Source organism: Octodon degus, unplaced genomic scaffold, assembly GCF_000260255.1.
Source record: "Octodon degus isolate 3935 unplaced genomic scaffold, OctDeg1.0 scaffold00101, whole genome shotgun sequence".
NCBI classification, from domain to species: domain Eukaryota; kingdom Metazoa; phylum Chordata; class Mammalia; order Rodentia; family Octodontidae; genus Octodon; species Octodon degus.
This window is the reverse complement of record NW_004524677.1, coordinates 9,222,136-9,235,229: the sequence shown is the minus strand read 5'-3', so window position 1 is coordinate 9,235,229 and position 13,094 is coordinate 9,222,136. Positions and strand designations below refer to the sequence as shown.

The window sequence follows — 13,094 nt, the reverse complement described above, 5'->3', positions numbered from 1 at the left end:
AGTCCTCACGTTTTGATATTCCCAGATTCCAAATGCAATGAAGAATTAACTCTGAATGTAAGTACTGACATTCACCCCAGGCGTTACTCAGCTTCGCTTCTAACTGGACATGACATGCCTCTGACCTCGCTTCCTGCTATCACCTCCACTACTGGCGCTGACTTCCCTTGCAGGTACAGATGTTTGCCTGCGTCCTCCTGCCTCCCCCATGACACAAGCTTTCTGGAGTCTCCTCAGTGTGCACAAATCCTACACGTCCTCCTCTGAACACTGCTGCTCTGAGAGGTCTCCGGTTCTCAGCTCACTTTATATAAACAAATACTTTGAATATCAATCAATGAATCAGTCAATCTGCCTATTAGTCCCTCTCATCTTCTTAGACAATTAAATACTTAAAACCAATGGCTACACATTTCTAGTTAATACTTTTGCACTACACATAGTACTACAAACATAAGTAATTAGTATTTGTCTTAAACGTTAACTTTAATTTGAAAGACCAAGATCAGAGGTATTTGGTATTTACATGAAATAGTATTACCACAAAGTGGGATATTTTAGAGATCTCTAGAAACATTGCAACATGGCTCCACAAGCAGGCGCGGAACTCCTGAGATGCAAGAGTCAAGGTCCAGAAAGGCTCAAAACTGCGAAGTCCCGACGAGGAGCAGAGTTCTCATGCCTGCTCTGATATTTCTCCAGACACCTCACTCAGGTAGATGTTTTCCCTCATTTATCTGAGTCTGGAACCTACCAGTATCTCACAGCAAGATGCGTATGCCCACAGGGTGAGCTTAAGCTAAAACTGCCGGAAACAGAAGCACAGCTGCCAAGCAAAGGAAGAGAAGGTTCTGTATTTTGTTTAGAACTTTTCTAAAAGCTACCGGTCACTTTGGAGCAGCAGGCCACCGTGTGACACACTGGCGACAGCAGGGCCCTCAGAACTGAGACATTGAAACATGCTCTGAGTAGCCTATAACCACAGCTAGCACACTCACAATAGGTGTTCTTACGAGAGGCACATTGGCCACTTTTTCTTGTTCTCATACGACAATGTGCCTCAGTGTCCTGAAACATACTATTTTAACATAATGTAGCTGTTATTGTTTGAGCTACGTGTAACATCCAGGGCATCATATTTATTTTTCAAACAGCTGTACATATGGCAGGCGATGGCGTCTATGAAATGAGGGATAGAGAGAGGGAGGGGGGGGGAGAAAGGGAGGGAGAGAGACAGACAGACAGGGACAGAGAGACAGAGAGAGCTATGGGAAGGGCTGGGGTAGGGTGGAGGCAGGAGGGTAGATGTTTCAGGTACAGGTGGTCCAACAGTTTAGACTTTTCATTGTCATCAAATGGTGACGGGCATCTCATGATTATCTATGTGGACACCAAAGCTCCTCTTCCCGGAATGCCTGCTTGTTCTGTGCCTGGGAGCTAAACCTGCCTTTCCTGGGTTTTCACCATGCATGTTGGAGATGTTCCTGAAGCACTGACTTGATACTAATTGCAGTGCTGGAGTCTCAGGAAACAAAGATGAAACTACAGCCTCTCTGGCCTCAGGGTCCATGAAACACATCCCCAAGACTTCAGCAGAAGGTACACTGTGCACAACCGCGGAACGTGGTGGGGTCACTGCACTGTGAGACGAGGCTCCAGTTACTAAGGTCCTGACATCTGCCAGGGTGAAAGGGGGGGGATCTGGAAATGGCTTCCAGCAGGAAGGGGAGGCCATCCCGTCTAAGACAAGAGCACAGACAGTGGGCAAGGTCAAGGTCAGTTGGGAACAGAGGAAGGGGGACAAAGCAGCAGCCGAGCCCCAGGTGGGAGACGGCCGCAGATGCGCAGTGTTGGCTTTGAAAGACTAGGGCGTGAGGGCTGATCTTATAGGGCAACCTTGTAAGCAGAAGCGGGCACAGTTGCGAAAGGCCCTAAGATTCTGTAAAATTTTAAGTTAATATATCACAAGGTAGAATTTCACACACACACACACACACACACACACACACACACACAAATAAAAATAAATAAATAAATCTGGATGTGTCTTTTGTGAAGATCCGGCAATAAGACGTATCACTTGCTTTACTCTAACTCCAGGATGGCTCATCGCCAAAACTGACATCGATTCCAGGGCAGGGTACCTTGTTTCCTTATCTGCCTTCTCCCAAGCTCCTGTGGGGCAGGCACTGGGCACAACCTGTGGGATCTTCTGAGAGGGAGGGCTGGCATCCCGGCCTCACAGCAGTGGAGGCTGTGGCTAAGGGGAACAGTTGCAGAGAAGCGTGTCATTTTTGGTTTTGTAAATCCTTATTGACCTTCTATGCTTCTTTCTAATGCTGCATCTCTTCATGTATTTGTATCACAAGGCCTGGCCAGTGACTGAGTCTTGAAAGATGAGGAGGAGGGAAACAGACATGGAATCGTGGCATATTTGAGGAATGCCAGGAACCAGCGGAGACCACACCCTGGGGATGACACAGGACCCACAGGAGGCGGCCAGAGACATGTCTGCCAGAAGCAGAAGTGGTCAGAGCACCCCACGTCAAAGAAAGATCAAAGAACAGGAAAACCAAAGTGCGTCCATCCACTAGACTTGGCGGCTGTGAAGTCGCTTTCAATAACCAGACTGGGCAGAGCACATTAAATCAGAAGTCTCTGGGGAACATTTCTGAAATAGCTGTTTTCAAATATACAGAGTATCCTAAGAGGAAAAAAACATCATATTCCACAAAGCAAAATTAACAAGGTATACAACTGTTTTACTACGCATAATTTTCATTTCTATTTTTTAAAACTGTATTTATCTGATTTGTCACTTCTTTAAATGTTCTTACACAGGGTCTTTAACCTCATACGGGAATATGTGGGTTATAAGTGCTAAAAGTTTACAAGGATCGAGTAAGTCTCTGGGAATATAACTTGGCTTTAAAAGGCCTGCTGTAAAGCCCTAAACATGACCTCTTCTGGCCTTCTTACCCACATGAAGACTGCTGTCTTGCAAAGAAACAGGCAACAAGCACACAGTGACTTGGTTCCAAAAGATTTTCTGCTGAATTTGATACCACTTAAAAAATAACCTTTGAAACACTTTCTAGATTTACAGCGAGATAACTGGCAACTAACTCTTACGTGCTCATGCAAGCCTGCAGTACACATTATCACAGGGCTCTAAAACCTCCACAGAATTTTGCATTCCAAGAAGGTTACATGAAATGAACACTTAAAAACCTGCCCTGCTCTTTGTGTATAAAACAGGGAAACTTAGTACCTGCTACCAACTTTTACAGTAAATAAGGCATTTCAACTTTTTTTCAAAACTATTGTCATGCAATAATATGGTCCTGAAATTATTCCAATTATTTTAATATCAGTAGGATGGTCACATTTGAAAGGACTAGTACTTACTTATTAAGGCTTTATTTTATCCCTAAAGAATATGATTACAAATATAACCTTTTCCCCCTTTCATTTTCTTTTTTTTTTCCTCTTTTTTTCTTTTTAGCTCAATTTGGGTTGTGGACAATGCACAGGCCAAAGCTCAGGCTGTCATTGGTGGAGGACTTCTCTCCAGCAGGCCTTGGATTTGATTTCTATCATCATAAAAATACAGTGAAGCATATCGGCTGCGGACCCACCTAGGAAGGATGCAGCACTTGGTTTTTATGATCCGACAGTTAAGGCTGGAATGGCATAAGGAGCCACCACCTGACTTTAGGTTGCCTTTGTGTGTGTGTGTGTGTGTGTGTGTGTGTGTTTTCTTTTTAGAATAGAATATATTTATTAGGGGAAAGAAAGCTCCTGTCCTAGAGAGGGACAGAAGGGGGCCCCGAGCAGGTCGTCCCTGGGAAGCTGTCACTTCCAGGGACTTTTATGGAGGAAAACCATGTGGTGAGGCGGGTCTTAGGTGGTGGAGAACATGGGAACTTGCTTAGGTGGACATGAGGTGGGACAAAACTATGATAAACCAATGAGATTACAAGTACCACTGCTCAGGGAAAATTGATTAAATCCAGTACCAAATGGGGAAGTGAATCACATAGCAAGTGGGCATGAATATGGGACAGGGTCCCTTCCTGTTGGGGGTCAGGTTAGTGACTCATTTGGGATCCTTTGAGGTGACTGATACCTATTTAGAATATCAATCCCTGATGTCCATTGCTAAGGAAGTATGTAGCTGTATTTGTTTCCTCTTTTGTCTTGAGGTTTGGCCCTTACGGAAGTATCTCTTCCCAGCTGCAAAGCCACCTTGTCTTCCATCTTGTCTCCATGAGGGCCTGGCCCTGTCTGACTACCTACAATATTTCCATCTAATTCAGCTCCTACAACATTCCCCCTGGGAAGTAACCGGAACTGCCATGAGGGAACCATGGGCGATGACCGCTCTGGCTTCTTCAGGCTGAAATTGGTTATAGTTGTTGACCTGCCATCAGAGATACTCTCCAGAGGTTCTGTCTAAAGGCCTTCAATAGACACCAGGCATTTTTATCTTGGGTAGGCAGAACAGCTTTAAATCTGGAGTAGACAAACCAAAGAAACTATTAAATAGGCAGGGGCCAAATAATAACATCAGCAGGATAATTATAAATACAGTTGAAATGATTTTCACCAAGTAAACCGAAATGATTTGATATCTTATATTCTGAACAGCTATTGAGACATTAGCAGAAGGATCTAGGATGTGATAACCTTTTAAAGTTTGTAATTATAAAAAGACTAGTTGGAAGGTTTTGTAGGTTCATTAGCAGAGATCCCTAAATGTGGGGTTTACCCCTTTTCTTATCTCGCAAGGCCCCTGAGTATTGTCCCAAAACACCTGGTGGCCTCATTACTGGGGCACATGAGCTGTAGGACCTGTGGGAAATGCTGAGTGCTTCCAGTCTGCAAGTGGGGTCCTGGCTGGGTAACTACTGACACATCTGCATGAGCATCTATTAAAAGTTTAACAGGCTTTGAACTTATCAAGGACACACCACAGAGCTAGGAAAAGAGTGTGCATTCAGTCTCAGTGTCTTCTCTAACCATTCCAGGTGCTTTTGTTTTGTTTCTGACAGAATGCCATCTGCAGAATCTGATCCATGCAGAAATTCATTAGTTGGTGTAGCATGCACTATACTAGAGCAAGTCACCAAGTAGGCAAAGAAGGAAAGCACTAGACCAGTGTTTTATACATAAAACAAAGTCACTGCTAAATTCAGAAACACTTCCACGCTCAGGTGCCTGTCCTGAGGCCACACTAAGCCGCACAATGCACACTCAGGTGTTGATTTTCAAGGAGCAGAAGCGCCCACATCAGTGTTTAAGGGATTTACGAAGCCTGTTCCACGAGCCAATCACACACCACGTTCTCACGGCAACCTGATACAGAATGCACCATGCTAAGTGGTTTATAATGACCACCCTTTCTCCAGCATGCCCCTGGGGACCCAGGAGGATTTGTGTTCTTTTATGTTTAACAAACAAGTCTGGCGTTGCAGACAAAATTTTCATTCTCATGTGGGAATTTAAAAACTATAGAGGTGGTGGGGGGAAAGGGGGGTGTTTTGTTACCACAGTGAATTATAAGGAGTATTCCAAAGAAGTAAATGCACTAGTAAATATCATCGTTCAACTCCAGCTTTATTCGCAACAACAAACCAACCCTGCAAAACAGGCTGTTTCTAGTCCATGCTAACCAAAACTCTGTGAATTAAATCTACCCCACGAATTATCAGACCTGACAGCAGTGTGAAACCTTGCCCACACATGAATGAGGATTATAAAAAGCCCCAGCTTGGCAAGTGACAGCTGCAGTCTGAGCTTGTCAAGAAAGCTAATAAAATTAGTAAGATGACAGATATTCTACAGCACTTACTGGCTTCTACTTCAGCTTAGGAAAATGCAACTCAGCCACAAAATACACATTTTTGATTTCTGTTAGGATGCCAAAACATTTGCACTTTTAATTTTCATTGAAATAATTTGCAAAATTAATAGCTATAATTATAAAGTGATTCTTGTGGCAGGCACCTTGGCTTGTTTTTTTATATACTAACTCCACTTGATCCTCATAGCAATCGTAAAAGTTGCTACTGTTGCCGTGTCCATGTCAAATTCACAAAACATACAAAAGGCTGAGTGGTTTGGCAAAAGTTATACCACAGCCACTAAATGTAGGACGCCTTCAATTCTGAGAGGCACACTGGAGCCCAGGCTCTTAGACATTGAGCCTCATGGTTTGCTGTATTTTAAGTACAGCTGTGTAACTGTATCTTCCTCACTCTGAGGCTTTGGTGCAGAGAATGCATGTGAACTTCCTACAATTGGGCAGAGCTATGCTCAATCACCAGAGACAAGCTATGGGTCAGTACAAGTAAAATTCACTGTAAACTTGACAACTTGAGCAATACACTTTATGCATCTTTGCTGCAAATAATTTGGTGATATTTACCCAAAGCACATGAAATGCTTTGTGAATTTTAAACCTGTGCATAAAATGTGAATCAGGCAACAAAAACCCACTCCAGGGGTACTGCGGGCGGCTGTGTGGAAGTGAGCATCCTTGCTGTGTCCAGTGGCACAAACTATACATGCATGAAGTGAGTGGTCTCAGGTCATCTCATTACTGAACAAAAATACTGCCTACATGAAAGCCAGGAGCTCCATCTACAAACCTAGAAAAATAGGAAGCAAAACAGAATAAAGGGAAAGGTGATGCCAAGCACTGTAAGAGACAAATATAAAAACATAATTTAGAATGAAAATCAAACACTGATTCTGAAGGAGAAAGAGAATCAAGAATATATTAAGTCAGCAATAAAACCCACATACCCATTTTAATGCTAGAAAGAAAGATAAATTCAAGGTTTTTATAGATAAGTGGATGCAACTAGAGACCACACTCAGAAGTGAAATACATCAGACCTGCGTGTGTGAACGTGATGAGAACCTGAAAGAATAACTAAAATCGGAAAGGCTCAGTGGATACTACGAAAGGGAAAGAATCAAAGAGAAGGTACAGCTGGGGTGGGGACAGGGACGAAAGAAGGAAAGAAGAAAGGGGAAGACAAACGTATCTGTAAATACCCAGGAGAGCTGAGAAAACCGCACTGCTGCGTCTGCTGGGCTACTGAAAGGAGCAGAACGTTCTTAAATCTCTGTTTTTCTTTTCTCTCCTTTTTAACTGTTTTGACCAGTTTTGTATGTTTATACCGGGTAATTTGAACAACTAATTTGACGACGACAACATACAACATAGCAACCATTGTCAAATTGCTATCATTTTGTTTAGTAAAGTTCTTTATCATCTCTAATGTGCTTTGTGCTAGATTTCATTCTCTTTAAAAAAGTAAAGATTAAAAAAAAAGTAAAGATTAAAAATAAGGGAAAACAGCAAAAAGAAGTTAGCAGTGAGGAAAAGGATTTAACCCCTCGGATCAGACAATAAGAATATAATTACAAGTTATATTATGAATGTTCACAATAATTCTCAAAAAATAAATACAACAAATGATTAAGAAATGTACATTTACTAATAAAAAAGAAATTTATATTTACTGAGAGGTTGTGAAAATGAACAGAAAAGCAACTCTAAAGGAAATTTAAAAATTTGCCAAACATTAGTTTGCAAAGATTAAGCAGAATGGGGAGTCATAAGACAGTTCACTGCCCAGAATGGGCAGTCAAGGAATATATATTCACAGTTTTCCATAAGCAACTAAACACGGCAGCTCGACTTTCAGTTAAGGGCCAAAAGTCCTCAGAAGGCCTCAGCCTCACACCAAAGTCCTCTGGGATGGCAGCACTTAACATTAAACATTGAGGCCTATTTCACTTTTAAGCAGAAGGAGCCACTAAATTTCCCCAAAATTTAATCAAATATTATCCATCAGTGGATTAAAAGATCAATGCTTTTTGACCCAGTGTGCATTTTGTTTATGAAGGAAGATTAGTATAAAAATGACTCTGTAAAATATTAAAAGGAAAAAGCCTATGCGATAAGATTAATAAATGCTGAATTAATGTGATTTATAATCAGCTACTCGGATAATAACTAAATGAATTGAACAGCAAGAAACTTTCCAATTATAGGGAAAATTACGAGTAACTAACACATGAAATAAAAGTAACGTTCTTGTCATCAAAGTCAGAACAAAGACAGAGCTGGTAAGTCTCATCACTGGATTTGAAAATTTGAGGGGAAGCAGAAGCTGATTTAGTCAAAGAAGAAAAGCCGGAAAGGTAAGCGAGGAGAGCGCTGGTCCTCGCTCAGCAACGGTTCTTTTATTTAATGGGAGCGCCGAGATGGTTTTCCGGGGAGGGCCAGTTTGCAGCGCGCACTCCGGGCCCTGAGCTGGGAGCCCTGGGCGCAGCACCCCAGTCTCGCTGGGGACAGCCGGAAGCACAGGGGGGCCGGTTCGTCAGGAAGAAGCGCAGGGGTTGGCCAGCAGGAGAGGCAGGGGAGAGGCCAAGCGGGCTGTACCTCCTTGGGCTTTCCCTCACACCTTCCAAAGAAGCGCATAAACACACCAGCAGCCAATCAAGACCCGTGGTTAAGAGAGGAAAATCAGAAACTGCGTGAAGAAGAATCTGTTCACAGAAGCTAGAAACCACATAGTTAAGTGTTCATCAGCGCTGGGCGTGGGGTGCACACCTGCAATCCCAGCTCTTGGGAGGCTGAGGCAGGAGGACTGATGAGCCTGAGGCCAACCTGGGCTACACAGCGAGCTCAAGTCTAGCATGAACCACATAGTGAGACCCTCGCAGAAAAGAAAACCAGCAACAAAAAAGAATTTATCAAGTACAAGAGTTTACTGTAAAGAGAAATACAATATTACCAAATAACAATAAAGCACAGATTTTTTTTTTTAACAAATTCTCAAGGCTTCTGAAATACTACACAAAATAGCGACCACCTAAATAAGGCAAGAGTGGACTGCGTCAGAGAGCACACGTGAGGAGCCAGACTCCCTGGCTCCAGCTCATCCGACTGTCGATGAACTCACCTGGCTCCTCTTATTATACCCATTCTAGGCGGGTTGGAGAGCTCTATACCACAGAAGTTACCAGCTAGAAGAACCACATCTGGCACAGAGTTAGTTCCAGGCTACCGGCCCCAAATCTTGAGTTTCACGTGACTCTCTGGTGGAACAGGACAAGTGAAGATGTCCCCAGCCCAAACACCACTGTCCTTGCACCGCTGCTGGGATTCCAATGCCAGCTCTACAGAGATTGTTTACAAAACAGGGCAACCGTATTCACTCGTCCTCAAGGTTGCTGTGTGGCTTCAATAAAGGACAACACGTGTGTTGCTCAGCACCATGCCTAGCAAGACACTGTTTAATACGAGGTTTGTTTTCTTCTAGGAAAAATAATTGCTGATAATTCAAATCTTATATGTTGTGGGCTCATGGAAGACTTCTCTCCTAAAGAGCAGATGCCAAAGCTGCTTGCTAAATTCTAATCGGCATAGGTCACTGAGCCTTGGCATTAAAGTGCGGCACTTACTTCAAGGAACACGTGTGTGTAGGTAGAAGGCACGCTGTGCAGTTTTGTATACTGTTGGTAGGCATGTGAACTGCTCTAGCCAACTGGAACACAAGTACAGAGATGTCTCACAAACTATATACAGATCGAGAAGACCGCCTTCTGGATATATTTTCAAAATTTTCCAAGCAATGTCTGCTTGTCACATTCAACCCTGAACTGTTCGTATTGAAAGTGCAGAGTAAACCAGAAGTCTCTCCACAGATGAAAGGATAAGGGAATGAAAAAGGGAAAATGTGATGCACATGCTAAGTAGAATTTTATATGAGGGTGAGAAGGAAGACCTTCTGCAATTTCTAACTGCACGGAAGGAGCTGGAGGCCAGGGCGTTCAGTGAGATGAGCGGGAAGCAGGAAAGCTCTGCACAATCTCATTTATATGTGGGATCTTAAAGTCAGTCTCACAAACAGCAGAGAGGTGATTAGAGGAGGATAGGAGGGTGGTGGGGAGGTGGCATGGCTCCGTGTGTGCAGAGAGCATCCCCTAGCCGAGGCCAGCACTGCAGGACGCCTGTGCTGCCCGGTCGGCAGAGACAGGGTGTCTGAGACACAGGACCAGCCCGGTGCCTGCGCGCTGTGGCTGCAGCTGTGTGGAAGCCAGCCTGCCCGAGCAGCGTGAGCGTGACATGGGTGCTAGCAGCTCACTTCTGGTGCCTTTTATCTCAGTACACAGCAGATTTCTCCGGGGTGGCCTGAGCCCTTAGCAGGCCAGTTTCTGTCTGCATTTTCTGACAGGTACAGAGATGGTGCTGGCATTTTTAATGCTGCAGAAATTAAATCTGGAAGGTGTCAAAAGCACTCCCTAGCCTGTTCAGAGCTTTTTTCCTGATGAGCACCAGTTCCTGAATCAAATGTGACCCGTGCTCCGTCAGCTGCTACCTGGATGCCACCACTGGGGCAGCCTCGCTGGCATCACTCTGCCCTGAGGGAAGCTATGCAGAGGTTCCCAGGTCCTGGCGCTCTGTGACCTTGGGTCGCTTCCCAAGGAAGGCGGCTCTGGTGCGTCCTGCTAACAGTCGTGTCGTCAGCACCCGTGGTCCTCTCTCCTCTGAGCACCACTTCCTGTAACTCCCCTCCAGCATCTCTTGGGAAGCTTCAGTGTCCTCAGCACCGGGTGGCCTCCCGAAGCAATGCTTTGAGCTGTGTGGTTATTTGGCAAAGGCACTTGGGTGAGTCACTCTTGGCCACGATTAAGTAACAGCTCGCCTGAATGACAGGACACCTCGGGTGCCCGTGCCAGCACCCGTATCAGCGCAGTCGGTACCGAAAGCAAGTTGAGGAATTAAGCTCAAGAAATGCAGCTCACCATCTGTTTAGACTTTGGCAAAATATTTCTCCATGTATTACCCCCTTGGCATGCCCCTCTTCCTTCAGCAGACAGGGAAGGAGTTGAGGGTAGGATAGGTCCTCCACCAGTGAATGCCAGCTCCTCAGATCAGGCTACGAAGGGACCCGGGGACAAGCAGGCACATCTGAAGTATTACACAAGGGGCACCAGAACTTCTCTGGAGCATAACCTGTCTCAGCTCCTCAGTGACAGGCTGCTCCCAGCACAGAGGCTGCGAGGTACCAGGCAGAGGGCACTCCGCGCTCTACAGTCCGACCATGCTAGCATTGTCCTTTTCTAAAAAGTGTATTTGGTACAGGGTCTCACTATGCACTTTGGACTCGTAGTGATCCTCCTGGTTCAGCCTCCTTAGTGTGCTCCACCACGCCCTGTCCAGGTTCAGCGCATCTGGGGGCAGGACCAGCGTGGCAAGTGGTGCTGAGGATCGAACCTTGGTCCTTGCACTTACCTAAGGAGGCACTTAGTCTGCTGAACTATCTCGCAAGCCCTGCTGCTATCATTCTTTTAGCTCAATAAGCAATTTTTGATGACTCTAAAAGCACTTATTTTAAAGCAGAAGTTCAGTCCAGTTTTTGTTTTCAGTGATCAAGACATATTTACTTGCTACAGGTGAGCTTGTGTGTGTGTCTTTCAGACATCCTTCATGATTTGCTGATGAAAGGATGCTGTAGGTAAGGACCTCGCTAAGGCTAGAAAGGCAAGCGCCACGCTGTGTGAGGTGGGCCAGGACGCCAGCGCTGCTCTTCCCAGCGCTGACATGAATTCAGGCGTCATTTTATTTTATTTTAACTGTTTGAACTTTTTAAAAATTTTATTCATTTTAATGAGAAAAAAGATAAAATACCAATGAAACAGTTTTAAAACAGGTTAGTAGGGCAGTTATAATAATTAATACATTGCATACTGCTGTCTTCTTAGTAGCTGTTCAGAGGACAAGATGCAGACATAATATCTTGGCTAAACGATATTAGTACAAACTTTTCTTCTCATTGAACCTTGAAAAAGTACCTGTATATCTATCCTAACTATCTTGAATATTCATGTGCATATATACAGGCTTTCACAGAGAGCAAACTGGTCAAGCAATGGCTGTGACTCATCCAGATGGCTGACACTGACAAAAGATCCACAAGGTGCTGTGCGTGGTTCCAGGGTAATCCTGAGGGGATCTGACTGACTTTGTAAGACAGCAAAAGTTACATTCTTAGTTGTATAGGTCTTGCTTTAACTTGGTCTTAGCCATCCAGCAAAAAAGTGTAACCACAAGATATAAAAAGTAAAGCTATATTGATATGTTGAGCTGTAAAAGGCTCAAGTCAACACTTCAGACAATTGCCAGTTGCGCTGATAACTCACTACTATTATGGTCTATGGGACTGTATTGGGTTATTTTGCTGAATTCAGGTACCTACAGTCTTTGGCCTGGCCTCAAGTATGAAAGGTCCTTTAAAGACTTCTCCAAATACAGCTTCTCTAACAGCAATGGAACACACATTTATGAGAAAACAAAACCAAAAAGGGAGATACAAATAAGGGAGATAAAAGGGAGATACAAGTAATTTTGCAGCCCTCATTGTGAAAGAGGGCGTGTATGGGGTGGGGAGGTAGCTCAGCAGTGTGAAGATCTTGCTTAGGCAAACTTAGGCAAATGCAGGGACCTTGGTTCAGTCCCAGGCACCATATGCCATGCCAGTCCTGCTCTCAGGGTGGGCTAAGCCTGCCACAAATAAATTCAATAACTAACTAACTAACTAAATAAATAAATAAAGACATTTAAACAATGATATTCAGCATTTTAAGAGATTCATCTGCTTGGATATGTGAGCTTATCTATTGGGAATGACTGAAAATTATAAAAACAGTTTGTTTTAGAATAGACCCAAGTGACAAGAAAACATTCTTCCTTTTAAGACATCAGAGATTAGGGACAATTCCTGAATATGTGTTTAAAAAACTATTTTAAGCTGATCTCTGTGTTGAGTATCTATTTCATAATGAAATGATTTCTCACAAATGCATCAGAAAAAGTACCCTATGAAATTTAAAAGAAATTTCATGTCATACAACATAATCATTTGAACTATAACTTCAGTAAAAACAAATCCACAGATTTGTATTTAAACAAATGCAAGCCGGTCAGCAGAGTTTTTCAAACTAATTATTGGTTGATATTCCCTCCCCTCCCCTCCCTTTTTACTCCTCTCTCCTCTCCTCTTCTCTCC

At 43.8% G+C, this 13,094-nt stretch overlaps 1 protein-coding gene across 2 annotated transcripts in view; it reads right to left on the bottom strand.

Moving 5' to 3' along the window:
- Positions 1–13,094, bottom strand: part of Pdgfc (platelet derived growth factor C) — a 195,058-nt gene that overhangs the window by 51,006 nt on the left and 130,958 nt on the right. The gene's annotated exons all lie outside the window — the stretch shown is intronic.